The sequence below is a fragment of the Columba livia genome, chromosome 6 (genome assembly GCF_036013475.1).
Source record: "Columba livia isolate bColLiv1 breed racing homer chromosome 6, bColLiv1.pat.W.v2, whole genome shotgun sequence".
Classification (NCBI taxonomy): domain Eukaryota; kingdom Metazoa; phylum Chordata; class Aves; order Columbiformes; family Columbidae; genus Columba; species Columba livia.
In genome coordinates, this window is record NC_088607.1 from 997,830 (window position 1) to 1,018,135 (window position 20,306).

The 20,306-nt window shown below is 48.9% G+C and overlaps 1 long non-coding RNA gene across 2 annotated transcripts in view; it reads left to right on the forward strand.

Annotated features, from left to right (window-relative positions):
- The first annotated feature begins 3,053 nt into the window (after window positions 1–3,053).
- Window positions 3,054–20,306, forward strand: part of LOC135579727 (uncharacterized) — a 32,073-nt gene continuing 14,820 nt past the window's right edge. For both annotated transcript variants that reach the window (XR_010473345.1, XR_010473346.1), the window contains exon 1: window positions 3,054–4,302. This is a non-coding gene — a long non-coding RNA (uncharacterized LOC135579727). The remainder of the gene's footprint in view (window positions 4,303–20,306) is intronic.

Below are 20,306 nucleotides of genomic sequence, written 5' to 3' on the forward strand. Positions count from 1 at the left end.
CCCTGCGGATGAGCCATGAGCCCATGAGCCAGCACTGGGCCCTTGTGGCCAGGAAGCCAATGGCATCCTGGGGTGGGTTAGAAGGGGGTGGTCAGTAGGTCAGAGAGGTTCTCCTGCCCCTCTGCTCTGCCCTGGGGAGACCACACCTGGAATATTGTGTCCAGCTGTGGCCCCTCAGTTCCAGCAGGACAGGGAACTGCTGGAGAGGGTCCAGCGTAGGGCAACGAAGATGATTAAGGGAGTGGAGCATCTCCCTTATGAAGAAAGGCTGAGGGAGCTGGGGCTCTTTAGTTTGGAGAAGAGGAGACTAAGGGGGGACCTTATTAATGTTTATAAATACATAAAGGGTGAGTGCCATGAGGATGGAGCCAGGCTCTTCTCGGTGGCAAACAATGATAGGACAAGGGGTAATGGGATCAAGCTGGAACACAAGAAGTTCCACTTAAATTTGAGAAGAAACTTGTTGGGGGTGAGGGTGGCAGAGCCTGGCCCAGGCTGCCCAGGGGGTTGTGGAGTCTCCTTCTGTGCAGACATTCCAACCCGCCTGGTTCCTGTGTAACCTCACCTGGGCGTTCCTGCTCCATGGGGGGGTTGGATTGGATGATCTTTTGAGGTCCCTTCCCATCCCAAACATAGTGTGATACTGTGATAGGTGCCTCGGGATCCTGCCCCAGGGCTCGGGTGCAGCCTGAGCTCCGGGAGGTCCTGTCCCGCGTGATTTCTGCTCTGGGCTTGCAGCTTCTGCCTGGTACCTTAGATACAGAAACGCGTTTGACTTCAAAATGTTCTGAACTTCTTAGTTTGATATCTCTGTTTCAGAATTTATTACTTGATTTGTGTTGTTTATTCCTTATGCAGTGTGTTATGTATTTAAGAATTTAAATGAAATCATTTTCAGCTTAGCCTTTTGGATGTGTCTCCTTTGTAGGTACAGGAAAGTCGTCTTTTAAGACAAGCGGGTGTTAGTTGTGTTTTATTTGCTATCTAGTCTCTTGGTCCTCAGGAGCAAGTTCTGTGTTTAGCAAAACTTGTACTTGGCTGGTGAAAGTTTGCCATTTTATTTATTTTTTTTTTAATTGACTTGCATATTTGCACCATCGTGATTAGCCAGCTATCTCCTTATATTAGATTTATCTTATAGGTGTGTCATAATTTTATGGACACCTGAAATTTCTGTGTTGAAAAAATTAAGAGCATTTCACTAGTGGAAATCCAAATGGTTTTAATTTTGTTTTTAAAGGAACTCAGTCTTGAAGTTTTTGTCTTTGAAGGGTTTTTCATTGTTTTGTATTAGCAACAGAAACATTTCAATTAAAAAATGGGATTTCTGCACACAGTGAGCGGAACAGACACAGCCCAGCTGACAAGGGGCTTTATGTCACACTGCTGGCCTGAGGCTGCTCGTGAATCAGCTCTGGGATGTGAGCTGCCAGGAACTTTTAACAGGATAGAACGATTTAAAAGAAAAACATCAGCAGAAACTCTGTGTTCTTACAAGCTCTTCTTGCCTGTGTCACGTTGGCATGATGGTGAGCTGTGCGTGCAATGGTGAAATTAAAGGAAATAAATAAACCTGTTGGCTGTTTGTCTGTGTTTTGGATGTCGCAGCCCTCTTGGGTGCCGGGACAGCGGAGGGACGGGGACAGCAGAGGGACGGGGACAGCGGAGGGACGGGGACAGCGGAGGGACGGGGACAGCAGAGGGACGGGGACAGCAGAGGGATGGGGACAGCAGAGGGACGGGGACAACGGAGGGACAGGGACAGCGGAGGAACAGCCGTGCCCAGCACTTGCAGCCCAAGCCCCTCGGTGTGAGCTGCATTGGGGGAAGTTCGGGCTGGACGTGAGGAAAGGAGGTCGGCCGGGCCGCCCCGGGACACCGCGATACACAGCACTCTGAGTCCTCACCTGAGCACTTTCGTATCTCTCTAGGGGTTTTTTTCCCACTCTTGTGCACTAATGTACTTTTGGAGCGAACTAGATGTCTTCGTGTGTCATATGCTCATGCAAATCAATGAGTATCTATAATCTGAGGGAGAATTCAAAAGTTGACAGGTAAATTGTTTTGAGGGTATTCTGCTAATTGGAAAACTGAAGCTAAAGTAGCCATTAATTAAGTTAGTCTCTTGAAGTGGGTATATGTATTTGTTCATTTTCTTATGTATGCAGTTTTAATGAGCAGGATCTTTTTAAAAGCGTTGTTATATTGTGAACTACTTTAAAAAGAAAAGTTTAACTCATGCAGAATGCACCTGTTGTCATTGATTATATTCAAATAATAGGTTACTTAGACTGAAGGAACTAGTTAGTTTTTTACGAGCTTTCTAAAGCTTGTAACTCAAATTCAAGAGACTTGTGTGGACAGAAGACGACTCACCCCGCGGTGATCTGCTGGGCACTTTACAGTTTGTAAACCTGTTGTGCGACACTGGTGTGGGACGCTGCCGCAGTCTGGCTCAGCTCCTGCGGGGGTTTTGTCGGCGACGTGTCTGGGGTCCTGGGGAGGTTTCCCGGGTGCTGGGGCAGAGGCTGTTGCACAAGCCGCGGGGTGGGGGTGGGCACAATAACCTCAGCGTAGTTCTCAGAACCGCAGCACAGAGTGTTTGCAGCGGCCGTTTCCAGCGCGGGGGGCGGTGTCCTGTCCTCGGGAGCTGCGCTCGAAGAAAGGGACGCTTTGCTCTCGCCGCACGCAGCAAGAAAAGCCCCTGGCAGCGATGTTTCCAAATGTTCTCCCGAAATAGCATCTTGCCCACCAGCTGCCTCGTGCCCCCTGACACATGCTGCGCAAAGTGTCGTTGCCAACTCGTCAGCAGTTGCTTCTCATCGTATTTCCCATTATCTGTTTATGATTAAACAGAGCCCTGAACTCTGGTGGTCTGTAGTAGCCTTTCACCACTATTGCTTGGAAAACAAAGCATGCTGAAAGTGTGTTTATATTTTCAAAAGACAGTGCGAGCCATAGAAAGAGCATTTATCATGGAGTGAAATACAACTGGTTGGCATACAGGATCAGTTTTCTCTAATAGATGCATATCAGATGCTAATTGACATAAAAACATCTGATTATTCTTAGGTGAGAAGAACAACAGATTATTTTTTTTCTCATGGAATTTTTGTCAGTTTTCCAAACTTGAGCGAGAATCTGTGGGTTAGAAGTTGGCAGGGTTCCTTATTAGCCCTGTATTTGGTTGTATTACCTGTAGTTTTTCATACTGTGTTTATCAATATGGTCTATAAATGTATTCTGGACTTGAGTCCGTAACCTCAGGCTGGTCTGTATTTAACAGGGCACTTTGCTGCCCTGTCTTTGCCCCCCACCCCGTCCCAGGGAGGTACCTGCTCTCAGACCTGGCCCAAAACCAGAGCACAGACCCCGCTCCCCCTCAATATTGTCAGTGAGGCCCTTTCTGCACCACAGTCCTCGCACCCAGGCTCCTCAGGAAAGCAGACCTCTTTCTTTATGTCCAGCCTAATGTCCTAAAACCAGCTGCTCAGCTCTTGTCTGGCTCCTGCTGTCCCGCACCCCAGCCCGGGCAGCGCCGTCCTGTCCCCGCTGCCACCGGCCCGTGTGCCGGGGCTGTTCCAGGAAGGAGCAGCACAACCTTTATTCCTGGCGCTGTCCGTGTGTCCGGGACAGCTTCTGCGGAGGGACGGTGCCACGAGCTCTGTTTACAGCTGCGGGGGCCAAGCCTGCCCTAGTTAGTCACGGCTTCTTGTCCTGTTTACCTTCCAGTAGCATCGGCAGGCATTTCACGTGGCTGTTCAGAGAGGAAAGAATCTGAGGAGAAGGAAAGAGCCGCAGAGAGCTTTGCTGCGGCGAGCGGTCGTGACCGCCGTACCTTGGGAACGGCAGCTTTACACTGCTCAACGCAGGGATTATTTTAGGGTGGGTTTTTTTTCCCTCCCCAAAATAGAAACAAAAGAAAGTCTTTGACAGCTGGATCACCCCCTGACTGAAGAAAATGTTCTCTTGTGTCTCTCACGCTGTGATCCAGTAATTGCTCTCTGGCGTTATAAGGAAAGATCTTGAGCTAAGCTAAAAATTCAGGCGGCTTCTCAGCACCCTGTGAGCACTTCTGTATAAAACACCTTTTTAGTAATGTCAAAACTATTGCTGCTGGGAGAGCATCTTGGGGATGGTTGCTTTGGATGCCCGGTTGAGGAGCTACAAGAGTTTTCTACTAAATTGCGTTGCTGTGGTTTTGCAATGGTTTTGCGTCCCCTCTGTCCTGCCCGCGGCGCCTCTCTAGGAGCAATGCTGCTGATGGTGATGGGGAACAGCTACTGCTGCTGGTCGCTGAAGGTGAGTTACTTCCTCAGCGGTGGATCCTCCGACATTTAGCAAAGTATTCTTACAGCATTTCGCTGTGGTTTTGCGTGTTTGCACCCCTCCTGACCGACTCGGCTCATACCGATAGTTTTAAAGCACAGAGGACATGAAGTGCAGCTGTGGACATGCTCTGTTTGATTGTAGTGAGGTTGTAATCGCTTCCATCAGAGCCGCCCTTAATTTTCAGTTCTCAGATGAGTTCAGATAGTATGTTCCGTGAAGATGTGAATGTGTTTTCTCCTGTGGAAGCAGCAAAGTGCCAGCGAGCCCCGGATGCCGTTTGGTGTTTGTGCTTTCCCCAGCAGGTAAAGTCCTTTGCAGACCCTGCTGTGCGCGCTGCTCGTTACTGCTGAGGGCTGCGTGCTTTATTTGCGTGAAAGTTAGGAATTCTGCCTTGTTTCAACTGAGATTCTTCTCGGTTAACTTTAAGGTTATTATTTCCCTTGACCCAAGCGGATCTTTGCTTCGTCCTGCCCAAGCTGGTCTGTGCCATTTTGCTTTGAGACTCGTTCATGGCGGTTCCAGACGTGGCACTGCAGAGGTGCCATCCTTCTGTTTCTCAACTGGAATGACTAGCAAAAGGAACCGGGGGTGTCATTGCAGTCTTTCAGTTTAAAATGGGAGCCGAATGTCCACTGTCTTGTAACAAAACCCAAATAAATCTCTGTTTTGTCACTTGCTGGTTTTTCTACATATGGTTTAGAAGCTGGCTCCCCTGAACACACTCTTATCTAACTAGAACTGGTTTTGGGGACAGTCAGTGTCACTCTGTGATGTGCCGCACGTCTAGAGATGGCCCTTTGTGCTATTTTAAGTCCTATGCAGCTGGTGAACTATGAATGTCTTGCTAAGATATTCATTTTCAAGTTATCTTTGAAGGGAACGTGTATTATTTGGTTTGAATGGAATTGCTCATCCCTCTTCTTCTCTCAGATTAAAGTAGAAATTATCTTGATTTCCCAGCTTGGAGAAGGTGGATGTCAGACACAGAAGCGAGTGAGTCATATCTGTGATAGCAAGATTCCTGTTCCGTGACACCTTCCGAAATGTCGGTGTCTCATTTTCCCACCCGGCCGCAGCTGCTCCGCTCTGGGAAACTGCCGTCTGGAATAATTCCGAACATTTTTGGGTTTGTCCAGCCTCACCCAGTTTTTAATTGTAACTTTGCGTTTTCCACTGGAGAAGAAAGCGTTCAAGCCCGTCACAAGGCAGTTGTGAGTCACCCCTGCGCCAGGTGTGGCTGCAGATCCTCCCCTTGGCCTCCAAGGATCCGCTCTTTACCTGCATCTGGACTGCGTGGCAAATCAAGTGTGGGGTAGGACTTACTCAACTCAGGCGCATTTCTTACTGCGTAAAACTGACACGGATACCTAAGGGGGGGTATAAAGAGAAAAACAAATGCTACTCCCTGAAAGGAAATATTTGAATCCTACTGTAAACACTCCAGTTAGGAAACCCCCTGTTTATTGAATGCTGGAACAGGCTGCAAAGAGCCGCACTGGAGACCTGTGTGTGGGGATACACATGAATGTAGGAAATTACGTTTTTTTCTTGATGCAGCTTTTCTGTTTGAGGTACAGAAGGCTTGAATGAAGACTATTTGCTCCCCTCTTACCACGCTGATTGCAGTGTATGATTTCAGGAGGGTCAAAAGACCAAAGGGCCACAAGGACCAAATCAATGACCTGAACACAAGCACAATTCCCAAGCCGTCCCCCGTTTGTTGTGAGCTGCTGCAGGAGATGTGTGTTCTGATGGCAGTGCTGCCGTAGCCTGGGCTGTCTGCCCTTGGGCCTTTGAGATGGGAAAAGCCTCAAGCAAAACTCTTCAATGTGGGTTTTTAGGAGACATGGGACTAGATGAGATGTTGAAACCTCTTCACAGCCAGACAAGTGTTCTGCACGCTCTTTGTCCAAAGGGGTGGTGGTGTTTGGTTGGCTTCCAGAGCTGCCATCCTCTTAAACCGATTGACTTTTCAGTAAGAATTAAAAGTGTACTGAAAATAACATTAGAGCGTTTAAGTTATAGTAAAATAATGGAGAAAATTCACTGTTGGAGTAAGTAGCACTAACATATGCCAGAGCTAAGTCTGGTTGGAAGGCTTAAAAAGGGTATTTGAGATGTCAGGGATATTGGTCACACAACGTGCATTTCACTACAGGATCAATACGGTGACATTTAAAATTATTGCCAAATTCTGTCTTAAATGGCTCTGTCTTGTGCACCCTTTAGCATTAATGATGTGTGAGGAGGAGGAAATTCCAAGCCTGTGGAAGCTGTGTTTCGGCAGGTTTTGCGGCTCGGCTGAGGACTGCCGGCGGGACGGGGATGCTGCGCTGGTGGCAGCTGCGTGGCGGTGCCCAGCGCGCCCAGCGCCCGGAGCTGGGGCGCCAAGGGCGCTTTGTGTGGAGCGCAGGGGACAAGGCCGATTGCTGCCCCGCAGAGCTGCTGTCCCGGGCACCAGCTGCTCCGGCTCCAGCTGCGCTTGGCAACGCTCCGCTCTGCCAGGACGTCGCGTCTGTGGACACCGGCGTAGCCTCCAAACTCCCTGTTATTCCAAACACACATGCCAGTGATGCACCAGTTTGCTATGAACCTCACACACACGTCGCAGGTCTTCCGCAGTGTTAATCACAAGTTTCTGTTGAAAAAAGAGAGATGTTTTTTGTGTGTTGTGGTTACAGTTTGTCTGGCAAAACGTGTCAGGAAACAGACTTGGGTCCTGTGGTGTTCCCGCCATGGGCAGCGGGTGATCTGAGCAGGACTGGGGACCGCAGTGGATGCTGTTGTGTGTTGGCCACAGGTGGTGTTGGGTGCAGGTTTGCGCGGGGACTGGTGAGCGGGAGGAAGGGCCGGCAGCGTGTCTGAGCGCGGCTGCGGCTCCGTCCTCGGCCGAACGCGCGGGCTGGAAACGCGGCGTGTGCGGGAGGGAGCCGCGGCAACACCCGGGGAAAGGAACACGGCTATTTGCTAAATACCCATCTCCATTGTTTGAACTACCCCGCATCCTTACCACAAGCTTATAAAGTGTTTATGGCCACCTCCCGATTGAGGATTACTGACTGAAATGGAATATCTTCATTGCGCAAGAATACAAGTTTTATTAGTAGCGCAAGTTGTCTCTACTTTTGAACTGTTGATTTTTTTTAGCTCAAAATTCCAAAATGAAGCCTTTTGTACTGATTCATTTACATTTTGGTGTCATAAACGCTGCCAACAGAAGCACACACGTGTTAAACAAAGCATTAAGGTTCTTGTTTTCTCGTATTGCAAGCAGTGGTTGGTTACCTGGGCAGGTACCTTTGCTGTGCTGTGTCAGGAATCACTGCGTACAGGGTCAGCTGTCTCTGGTTTGCTTTTGCTGCCTCCCTGACAGACAACTTCTGCTGCATTTCAGCTTATTCCAGTGGTGCAGTACACGAATCATTAATGCTTTTAAACTTTACTGCTTTTTGTACAGTGTTTCCAAGGTTTGACTTTTCTGCTTTATCCACATGCCAATATTTTTGTCAAAACTCTCCAGTTCTCGTGGCTGGGGTGCTGGAGCCTTCCCCTGGGCCGTGACCCGTCCAACAGGCGTTTATCCAAGCCGGTTCATGCTCCTGCTGCCGACTCCTGCTTTCCTGCTTCGATAAAAGTGCACGAGCCCCTTCCCAGGTTCTCCTGCATCAGCACATCAAAAACAGGCATCGTACTTTCCATTGTGCAAACCTTCCCTATGAAACCTTTTGTTATCTTAGCCATGTAATAAATAGTAATGCTTGAAGCATCCCAAGAAACCCCCAAATCCCTGCTGAGGGCTCCAGCCCCACATGTGGCCCCAGGGGGCGAGGAGCCCAGGACCCCTGTTCCCTCAGCCTCCTGGGGCCGGGACAGCGCTGACACACAGCCAGTGCAATTGTCTCCATTGAGAGCGTGTGGAAAACCATCTTTCTGTTGACTGCATGAGAGCCCTGTCCTGGGCCATGTCAATCCAGTTCAGTCTGGAGATGCTCTTTGCTTTCCTCCATCCCAGCTGAACCTCTCCATGACTTGTCTTGCACACATACTGAGTCCCCATCCCAAATCAGCATCAGGTTTCAGGCCTGTAACAGAAACAGGGAGAGAGGCGTTTTTCATCCACTCAAAGCAAGGTTCTCTCCAGTGATTTAAATATTCGTGGAGAGTTGGGCTTGCTAAGAAGCTACTGGTCCAAAAGTCTCTCTGTGGCAGACTTTTATTTCTTTATAGGAGATTGAGCTGCTTGAAATTCAGAGAAGGGAAGCTTATTTTGAAGTGTGCAGCCACATCATGCATTTCAGAGCAGGTGCTGGCCTGGGGAAGATGGTACTTGTGTGGATGGCTTGCAGAAAGTCATGGTGATGAGTTCCTGGAGGGCTGTTCCTCCTGCCTGTGAATCAGAAGTAAGTCAGTGGTCCTGCCCCAGAGACAAGCTGATGGGGCTGGAAGAGCTGCTGTCCCACCTGGGCTGCTGGAAACTTGTTGTTTCCCAGGAGCGGGATGAGTTTGGTGTCTCTGTGGAGTGAGAGGTGGTGCTGGGGCTGCAGGTTTGCTGGTGGTGACGGGGAGGTCCCACGTGTCTGCTCAGCCTTGTCCCCTTGCCCGGATGCCTCACCTGCTCTGCTGCGCTCTCTCCTGGCTCCTTCGGTTCCTGGGTTATGGAGCTTTGCGCTTGTCCTTGTCTGGGGAATCCAGGCTGTGGTAACTGTGTCCAAAGTGCCCCGTATGCTGATGGTAACAGGGACAGATGCTGCGTCCCGACGCTGCTGCGCAGCCAGACAGAAAATGCAACCGGCTGCTGGGAATGGGGACGAAATGCCGACAGATTCCTCCGCATTCGGAGCATTGTTCGGGTAGTTTGTATCAATTTGATAACATTTAGGCTAAATGAATTGCGGACGGTGTGTTTTGGAGTCTCACCCGTTGCTGCGCAGCAGGAGGGGCCAGCGGGGCTGAGCGTGTCGGTCACGGGTGTGTTTGCGCTGATAGGGGAGACCCGGCCAACCTGTGCGGTGGAAAGCGAGCACGAGGCGTTAGCTACAGTGGGGCCGTAGAGTTTTAAATACGGATTGAAGCTGTAACGATTGCATTTTGATTTCTTTTGAGCTAGTTAGTAGTCCGCAATTAAAAATTCTTACAAATACGCTGTTTTCTATGCAGCAAATTTAAAACTCATGCAGAGTTTAAAAAAACTTTTTATTCTTTTCTTTGAAGTGCTGTACTTTATTTTTAATGTATGTGATTCCTGACTTGGACCATTTGGCTGTGATCTCTTGGATTCCCTTACCAGTATTGGGATCTTTGGCAGAGCAGAGTTTCCTGTGCCCAGGCAGCTCCACCTGTCTTCTCTGGAACAAAACATCAATAAATAAAGTTCCCATGAAAGGTTTAGCCCTTAGGCTACCAAATATTCAAATACACATTGTTTTCCCAAAGTAGCACCTTTTAATATGTTGCATTTTTTTTTAATGTGGTATAATTGATAGTGTTGATGTTATTTGCTCTTTTTGTACAGTGAGAGAACGCGTTGTGGTGTTTCTATGGTGATGTGTTTTGTAGATGTAGGTGCACAATGCTCATGTGTGTGGTTTTCTGTGCGCACTGGTGCTCTCTGCTGTCCCGGGCTTCCAGCTGCAGCCGGGAACTCGGCGTGTTCCTGCAGCTTGGAGGGAGTTTCTGGATGATGTAGAAACGACATTTTAATTTACCGCCAAAGCAGTCACATTTTAGGTTCTTAAATGGCTCAGTGTCAGAGCTCTGGACCAGCACTTGAGGTCTGCAGTGAGAACCCGCCTCTGGTTTGCACAAAAGCAGAGAACGGAGCATCAACAGAACAAATCATACAACAGTCGCAGCAGAGGACGAGAGGTTGAACAAGAGGCTGCGAGGGGCACGGAGTGAAATGTCCCTTGCAGCATGTGCTTGTCCACAAATAGTCCCTGGTCAGCAGCTAGCGGTGCCCATGTCCGTGTGTCCATCGCCGTCCCGCTGTCCCTCTGCACAACTGAGGATATCCCAGGCAAAGCAGAACCCTCTGAGGCGCTTCCCCTTGCCTGTGTGGAGAAAGAAGCTGGGGCTGGGGGCAGAGGGGGCCGAGCAGGCAGAGCTGTGTTACGTGGGCTGGTAAAGGGGATCTGCGAGGGGCTGCCGGGAAGGCCATGGATTTCATGTGCTGTGCCGGCTGGAGACACGTCCAGGCTTTCTCCTTGGATTTTGCTGTAGGTGGGGCCTTTTCATATACAGCCAAACCTCGGATGGGACTTAGTTTTTTCTTGGGGAGCTTTGTTTCGCTGGGAGGGCTGTGCGCTGCTGGCCGCGACACACAGGACTTGCACTTAGGGTTGTGTTTTTGCTCTCTTATGCTTCCAGCCAAATGTGGGTGAGGACATTGCCCCTTCCCGAATGAGGTTGTGCTTGACACTAGTGGATCTGTTTGTTTCAGTTGTTTACAGAGAATTCATTACTTTCAGTGCATTTGTTCTTAAAAGATCCCGAGGGAAACGAGCTGAGCTTTGGCTTTCACCATTTTTGAATTATTTCAAGCTACTTCCACATCACGTCTGCGATCTCGACAGTGTCTTTAAGGTCTGACCGTTACCTTCCAAGCTTGTGACAGCTCAGGATCTTCCCAGCCCAAGCCCAGCGCTGACACCGGAGCCTCGGCTTGGTGCAGTGGGGACACCATGGGCTCCCGGTCCCCGCAGTGCTCGTGGGTTTGGCAAAGGGGGCTCAGCCCTGCAGTGTTATTGTATTATACTAAACCCTATCGCTTGTTCTAGAGTTTTGGGGTTTTATGGTCTCTCTTGCATGTTACTAGAACATGCGTGTTCTGCAGTTTGTAAATCCTTGGCATGCGGTGCATTCCTGTTTGTGGAGAGAGACCATGTTTGAAATAAGGACCTCTCAAGCACTTTTTAATTATTAAATTTTTTTCTCGGCCTTATGGTGCTTAAAAATGTAAATAACAAATATATAGCCTTCTAAAAGTAGGAGAAAAGTCAACATGATGGCTTTCCTTGAAAATGCTGTATTTGCTTTCCTATGGCTTTCCATCAAACCCATGAGTTAACCCGCATTCCTCCCTCTGCGGTCCGTGGCCACTTGGTGGCACCGTTGTCCTTATTGTACCTCCCTCACAGCTGCGTTTGCGGATAAAAGCCATTTGAACTTTTGGGGACTCCTAGAAACAGCTTCTCCACATGAATGAAAAGAGGAACAAGTAGGATTTTTTTTTAATGACTACAATATTATGAAGATTTATCATAATGGGCCGGCTTCTCTAGGTCATGGGTTTTCATCTTTCTTTAAAGTGAAAAATGTGTAAAACACTGGGAAATGTCTCTGAACCCATTTTTATGTATTCACACAGTGCAAGTCAATGGATAGAATACTAATAAAGGAAAAGCGTTTTGTATGGAATGCTCCATCACAAGCTAAAGGTTAAGGATTCATTTCTATACTCCGTAAGAATGAATGCATAATTGCTCTCCGCTAATTCAGGAAAACGAGTGATGGATTAATAGCTACAAGACCAAAGGCACGACAGAGAAGACAGATGGCATGGCTGGTTTAGAAAAAGGACAAAAAGATCCCTGGGACCTCTTCCATTCATATTCCTCTTCTCCTTCTCGACACTTGTCATGTTTCCTTTTCTCGTTGTGTGCAGTGAATGAGGGCGGCTCATCCCCGCACAACAGTCACATACTCCACAGTGACAATCGGCTCCAGCACAGCTGCTGGGGGACGGTGTCCCAGGGGACGGTGTCCGGGGGACGGTGTCCCAGGGGATGGTGTCTGGGTCGCCCTGGTGGGGGTTGAACGTGTCTTCCAACTCCAGTTTGCCGTGGTTTGAGTCCTGGTACTCAGGCAGCTGTGAAGGCATTGTCTCATTTGGAGAAAATGAACGGAAGGTGACTGTACCGTGCTGAAATGCTGCCTTGAGAAGTTGCATTTCGAAGCATAAGCCTTCCCCATGCAGATACGAAATTAAAGCAATAATAAAAGTACTGGGAGTCATTACATTGATAACATTGTGTCTCCCTGATGTCTCTGCCTCAAGTCATCTATGATTGTCTTCCTGCTTGTGACATGGAAGAAACTATTCTGGTTCATGCGCAGTCCCAGGAGGGTCCGTGTCTGAGCCTTTGGTGGGGCAGGGAGTTGCCTCGGGTTGGTCCAGCTCCTGGTGTCGGTTCCTGCGTTGGCCTCTGTGCATCCCTCCTCCTACTGTCCCACAGCCGTTCTGTGCCATGAACCCAGAGGGGTTTGTGGCCAGGGACCTGCAGCAGCAGCGCTTGTCTGTCCTTCCCCAGTCCCCGGTTGTGCCCACGCGTATCTCCCACCTCCTGTGCTCAGAGGAGGGGAGAAAAGCTCGGTTTTATTCTTCCCTCTTCTTGACGTGCACCCATCAGTGCAAGCAGCAGCACTGAGCCTTCAGCCCAACGCCTCAGAGAAATGGAGCTGATGCACTCGCTGCTTGTTGGCCGGGTGTCTGCTGCACCTTCATGTCTGGGGGGCTGGCTGCTGCTCTTTGGAATTCCCAGCATCATTTCCTCTCGTTGGGCGATCTCTTCTCAAATTAAACATGTTGATGAGTTAAAGCAATATTTAAAGGTACTTTAAAACGTTACATCTGGTGGCTGGTTTCATGGCAAATACACCGGGACTGGAATGGTGTTGTCACAGACTGTATCTTCCTGCCACAATTTCTTTTCTCTCATTTCATGCCTAGAAAAGGTGCAGGTGTTTAAACCGTCCGGTAGGAATTTGTGTTTGGTTGGTGTTTCAGTTCGCTCAGGTGTGTAAAGGGAAGTCGTGGCAGCTTATAGCAAAGACAGCGCATTAATGAGATGGACTTGAGAGTCAGCTGATGGACTGAAGTGAGGATTTTCCTTTGGGGCTGGAGAGATGCTGGTGACCTGGTGCTGGTGACCTGGTGGCGTCCTGCCCTGGCACGGCTGGGCCAGCGGTGTTGGGGCAGGTGGACGCAGCAGGGACGGTGGCACAGGGCACAGTCCCCAGGCTGGGAGCAATTAGGAACAAAGGGTTTATAGTCAGACACTGGTCTCCTGGGTTACTGAGCCACCAAGACTTCAAATGCTTCACAAACAATGCTTTAGTTAAAGATATCTGAGCATGAATTCAACTAAAATAGGTGATACTTTATGAATAATTACAGCAGCAGGCATCCTCCAGTATTTAATGTAGGGAGCAGAATGCATCAGCGAACCCTTTTGGATGTTTTTTCAGCATTAAATTTTTGCCAATTTTCAGTGAGGCCAAGTCTGTGTTTGCAGTTCAGTGTGGTCTTTATACAGGAGGGGAGCTTGCGAGGAGGAGGAGGATGAAGAGGAGAAGGAAGGGGATGCAGAGAGGGGAATGAGGATGAGGAGGGGGCTGCAGAGAGGAGGGTGAGGATGCTGAGGAGGAGGGGGTTGCAGAGAGGAACATGAGGATGCTGAGGAGGATGAGGATGCTGAGGAGGATGAGGATGCTGAGGAGGAGGATGAGGATGCTGAGGAAGATGAGGATGCTGAGGAGGAGGGGGCTGCAGAGAGGCTGCGGCCGGAGCTGCTCCCCTCGCCCCATCTCTGTACCAGTGGTTGGACACCCCGAGAGCTGCTTTGGACGGACAACTCCCACGTCTCATCGGGAAGGGATCACTGGCCGTAGCCCCTGGGTTACTGCCCTTCCCCTTCCCTTTGCTTTTGCCTGCATGATTTTCAAATAACGAAGAACGAGATGACTATAGCTGGAAAAAGAGTTAATCCATTGCTTGTCATGTCTGTTCTCTTGATTTATCTTTCTTGCCTAAAACCTGATTATAATACAGTAACCGAATGAATCCCGCAGCGGTTTGTGTCCTGTATGAATTATTTTGTCTCATTTTGAGTCTCGCTAGCACAGCGTCCCACAGCAGAGCTTTATGAGAGCTGAGATACTTTATTATCAGCATGCTGCAGAGATCCAAATTGTGCTCCCAGTGATATTGGTTTAAGTGATCATTGCTCGTTCAATCTCAGGTTTAAAGTGTCACAGCAAAGATCGGAGCGTGTTCCTGTGCTTGGCGGAGGTAAATACCCGGCACGCTGGGCTGCTGCAGAGTGACCATCCGTCAGTGGAGTGGCTTTGTTTTGCTGCTCCAGCAGCCAATTTTCAATTACAGTTTTGGTTCAAAATATTAGAAATTGATTGAAGTAAAACAACAATTCTTGAGCTGTTTCCAAAATCTGCAGGTTTGCTGCCATCACAGTTGGTTAGGTGATACATGTGTATTTTGATGAACACAGCTATTAACAAACTGAACTTTGTCAGGCAGTTAATTAAAAGTAACAACAGCACTGAGAGACATCCATTTGCTTTTACTGTAGGGAAGAGCCAGTCCGAGAGGAATGAGACCTAGAAGGAGAAGGATTCAGTAACTTGCAAACTCTGAATAACTTGGCTCACAAAGGCATCAGTAAAGTTTGCCACCAAACTTACAAATGCACCCGTTGGACCATTCAGTACTGGAATGAGTGGTGAAGGGCTCTGCACCACCTGCCCCTCGGGGGGAAACCGGCTCAGACCTCTGTCCAAACAAAAGGCCCCAGTTCAGATGGCCCCTTTGGTAATCATGCTTTTAGAACAGATTCCTCTCTTCTCTTACCAAGAAAACCAGTTTCTGCCAGGCCCTTGAATGCTTTCTCTGAGAGGTAACAGAGCGAATCCTAGATCCAATGGTGGCATTACTCGTTTGTAAATCAGAGAAGTATTCTCCAATGTGTAAGCAATTGTAAAATGATGTTTGTGGAGGAATTTCAGTGGAGTGCTGAGGAATACAGGGGGTTTGAGGGCACTAAGATGGCACACTGGAGAGCTTCAGCGTAGCCTCAATAGTGACGGATAATTATCTGTGCGAGGACTATCCCGAGTGTGCGCGTGGTTTCCTCGCCTGGTTGGTCCCGCCGTGTCCTGGGAGCGGGATGCAGCTGGAGCACACGGCTCGGGATGGCCCATCTTCTGAACAGCTTCTGTATGTCCGCGTAGGCAGCTGGCGGGCAGCCCCATGTTAATCTTACTTAAACTGCACCAGTTTAGTGTTTTTCTTCCCAGCTGGCTGGACTGAATTGGGTACTTGCTCCTGTAATTAACTACTGAATGGGAAGAGTCTGATCTGCAGAGATACAGAGGACCTGTTGCTCCTGGAGAAGCTGAATGATGAGTTTAGCATTGGGCTTATTCTTAATAGAGACAGGCCGTGCACTGGTGATTGACCCTTCCGCACTGAATATTGGCTGTATTAATCAGTTTGCTGGGAACATCTCGTCCCAGCATGTTTGTCCGTCCCGCTCCGAGGGGCTGCAGAGCTGTCCTGGCACGGCATGTAGAGAACTGTCCTGGGGAAACCCACGGGTGTTACAGATGTGAATAATAGACTTAGTGGCAGAAATAGCTGAGCAGCTGCATGCCAATATTCCCTGTCCCAGTTTGCCGTTTGCCTTTTTAAGTGACTCTCTCATTGCTCCTAGGACCTCACGTGAGGCCAAACCTTGAATCCTGGGGCAGTTCTGGGCCCCTCGTGCCAAGAAAGGCCTTGAGGTGCCGGAGCGAGTGGAGAGAAGGGAACGGAGCTGGTGAGGGGCTGGAGCACAAGTGTGATGGAGCGGCTGAGGGACCTGGGGGTTCAGCTGGAGAACAGGAGCTGAGGGGAGACCTTCTGATCTCTGAACTGCCTGAAAGGAGCTTGGAGCCAGGGGGGGTCGGGCTCTGCTCCCCAGGAACAAGCGCCAGGAGCAGAGGAAACGGCCTCAAGTTGCCCAGGGGAGGTTGAGGTTGGATCTGGGGACAATTTCTTCCCCAAAGGGCTGTGGGGCGTTGGAACAGGCTGCCCAGGGCAGTGCTGGAGTCACCAGCCCTGGAGGGCTGGACAGACGGACATGAGGTTCTCAGGGACACGAGGTTGATCTTGAGGGTCTCTTCAACCAAGATGATTCTATGATTCTGTGAATTGCATTGAGTATCACTTATTTTAGATTTTATTTTTGTTTATTATTATTTATTATTATTATTATTAGTAGTAGTGGTATATTAGTATTATTTTGCTATTAAACTATTTTGATCTCAACCCACAAGTTTCTCCTTTCCCTTTCCACTCTCTCCCCTACCCGGGCAGTGAATGAGCAGCTGTCATGGTTTTGCTTACTGGCTGGGGCTCAGCCACGACACCTGCACACCCGGAAATGCAGTTTATTACATTTGGAGAGAAGAAGTCAGCAGCAGATGGGCCACAGGACGCAGTGCGGCGGGTGTTCCCGTGGCCGCGGTGCCGGGCGGTGCTGAGCATCCCGGCTCCGGGTGCTGGTACCCGCCAGCAAACAGCGCACAGAGCTCCAGCGCGATGGAGACCAGCGTCCTGCTTCCCCCCTCCCAGTTCACTATCAAAAATGTATTGGTCAGGTTTTTAATAAAAGAACAACGACCATTTTCAATTTGTTAACTGCCTGATGACCTGGGGTGGATTGCCGTTCACAAAGCTCTGCTCCGGTTAGAGCAGCTGCCAGGAAGCTGGGCTGTTTTTAATACTTGTTCATCGTGCTGCAAAAAGCAATAAGAAGAACAATCCAATCGAGGAAAGAACATTTCCTTAAATTATTTTTTTTAATTAGCAACTTGCAAAGATTTCGTATTAAAAAGTAAGAATTTAAAACTGGTTTTAGCTTTTTAGAATGAAACCATGAGGGAGTGACAAGTCTCTCCCATGCATCTGTAATGAAATATTAATTGGCTAAAAGCTTTAATATGGATTTTTAAAGCGACTTTTTTCCTTCCAGTGTAACATATTAGAGCTGGAAACTGTTCTTATTTGCCTCCATAAGAGCAGATGAGAACCTGCCTTTCTGCTGCTGTGGCTGTTTTCTACCAATTCTTCACTCTTTATTTATAGGAGGCATTAAGAAAGGATTAGGAATAGAAAGGGAGAGGAAATGCAAAAGACAAAAGAGCGAGAGGCTGGGTGTGACGAAGCAGAGGTATCCAACAAAGAAAATGAGCTTGGGAAGACTTTGTACCCTACATCCTAGACAGAAAAATGCGTGCATTCAGTCCTTTTTGTAGCACAGGAACACATGGGAATCGGCCTTTTGGTTCACGTACAGCTACACTTTTAGCACTGGCTTTCCCACTTGAGCCCTTCTCTGTCCCTGAGGTCAGAAGGCATTGAGCAGCGCTGGCGATGCGTTAGCGCATCCCGGAGAGGCACGTTGGATTGCTGTGGGCTGAGAGGCGCAGAAGCTGGGAGGGCAGCAGCAGTGATTGCAGGGGTTTTCTGGACGGGACTGTGCACCTTGCCAGGTGCACCTTGCCAGTGCTTTCATTTGTTCCAGTTATTGTAGTTACTGTAGTAAATGTCAGATGTACAGTTAATTACTGTGGTCAGTGATAAATATGATAACCGCTTAATGCATGTACAGATATACACATTAGAAAGTCATTGTTAGCGATGTTTTTCAAGGTGTTAAACCAACGTGAATTTTAACTTGGGCAAGAGCTCTAGCTTATGTACATTATGTACAAGTGTCTTTTAAAAACATATCATTAGGTACCTCAAGGGAATAAAGACTCTTAAAACTGATGAATCCCTCAAATAATGTAGGTAGAAACTCAGGGAACAACTTCTGGATTTGACTCATAGTTTCAGTCAAAATCTGGATTTCTGGTACCCTCATCCTGGTTCCCCTGAAGGATCCAGCGCTTGCGGCAGCGTTCAGGATAGGGACGGGAGTTCCTGTCAGTTGTGTTATGGGGACGGCGGTGGTGACCGACCCATTTAAATGAGTGTGAGCTTTGATTCACCGCTAAACAAGATGAGACTCCAGTTCTCCCCCCTTTCAGGAACGTGTTTTCTCAGTAGTGTGGAAGCTGGTGGCTGCACGTAGGGCTCAGCTCAGCTGGGCCAAGGTGGGTGTCACCTGGTCACGCTGGTTATGACACTGATCCGAAAGCAGCGGGTCCCCTCAGCCTCCTGCCCGGACCCGATGAGTCCGTGTGCTCACACGGGTGATTTCCGTGTCCTTCTCCCTTTTGTCATTTCCTCTCTTTCTCTTGGTGTTTGTTGCGTGTTGGCAGTAGCACTATTTCTCATTCCCGTGCTGTGAAAAGCTGTTGGAATGGGTGTCAGTGACACACATTGTATTCATAAAAACGCTTTGCATATATTTTCTCATTCAGATGCGTCAATATTTCTCACAGAAATTATGTATTAAGGCTTTAACTGCCTTAGATATTTAAACCAGTGAAATTAGATAACAATTCATTTATTATAACATAATAGTATCAAAAAGAGCTGGATTTTCAAGATGGATCGACTAGTTTTAAAAGTGTGTCAAAGGCTTTTTAGAAAACTCGTGCTGGGAAGCTGCTGAATTAGCTGCTGGATTAGTGGCGGGTCGGGGTGTCCTGGTCCTGGTGTCTGTCGAGGAAAGGTTTGGACCCTGTCCAGCTCACTCCTGGCTTTCCTGTATCTTCCTGGGCAGCTCACAGACACACATTTGCAGAAATAATTTCTCTAATTTATTCTGGAAATTCTAGTTACTGTCTTCTCTGTACTTTAGCACCAGGGGAAGATGCTGCTGCTCCGTCCTGGCTGCGTCCCGTTTGCCCACGGGTGACACCTCGTCTCGGAGTCACCGAACACAGCAGGACTCTCCTCCCTTTTAAATAATTAAGCACTGAGATATTTCTGTTATGTGTCCTGTTTGTATGTTTTTCAAGCAACCACAGAGCTGTAAAACTGCTGATCCCATATTGTGCTGCCTCAGCACAGCAACAGAATCTCTGCCATGTGAAGAGTGTGTGTGTGGGGAGGGCTGCTTGGGGGTGGAAATCACAACTAATGCAGGCAGAAGTGATGGAATTTCTCTGAACATATGTCATGGAGAAAGTTAATAGCATTCTTCAGCGATCAAAAAATACAAATATTTTTTAGATTATAAAAATCAGTTAGCAAGAGTGCCTCTGGCGATCTTCCCTGGCACAGCCTTAGCAAACCCCTGTAATTCTGTGTGTATTGCAGCTGCAGTCCCTCAGAACAGAAAACCCGTGATCCTGTTCTGTGTGGGGTTCAGCTCCCCCGTCCGTCCCTCCTCCCAGCCCGGGCTGCTGAAGGCAGAGCTGCTCGGGGCAGCTTGGTCCTGGGCTGAAAAGGCCTGGGGCGTAAGAACGGGGGGGCACGGGGACGAGCACCCGTGGGTGCGGGTTCCTGGGCTGCTGTGGCCCTGGCAGCCTTTGGAGGGGCTGCCGGTGTCCCAGCTGGCTGCTTTGGCTCCCTGGAGGCGTTTTTGGCACAAGTAACGATGTTCTGCTGCTGCTTCTTGACAGCGGGTGTTTGAGCACCTCTCACCCGTTCTGATTGCAAACAGGGTTTGTGATTGCCTGATCTCAGCAATCGCTTTCTTGTTGGAAGCTACAAACTTAAACCCAGATCTCAACAGATGTGGAATGTTGAGCTAGAAAAGATGGATGGAGAGCTTTTCTTTATCACAGCCCTTTCTGGAAGACCTTTTTCCTTTGTTCCATGCAGTTATAATAATTAACTCTTGGTGGGTGTGAGAGCTGAAGGGCCGGACAGTCCACACGGCTGATGGATCTCCTTTCTCTGCGCAGATCCCTGCCCTCCCTGCCTGCTCTCCCACAGGTCAGGCTTGTCCCCAGCCAGGTTTCCATGAGGAACATCTTGTGGGGATCTGGCCCCTGCCCTGGGCCTGTCCCATCGCAGCCCCAGGGCTGGTCCCAGCAGTTGGTCACAGCAGGACGTCCCACGGTCTCCTCTCCCGCTGCCCATGGCTCCTCCAGGCCATGGGGATGGAGGGATGGTGGGTGTCCCGTGTCTTGGTGTCCTCAGCAGGTGTCATCGCAGCCATTAGCTCTGCCTCAGCTGCCAATGAGGAATGCCTGCGTTTGTTCTTTATTTTAGTCTCAATTTTCAGGGAAAAAAAACC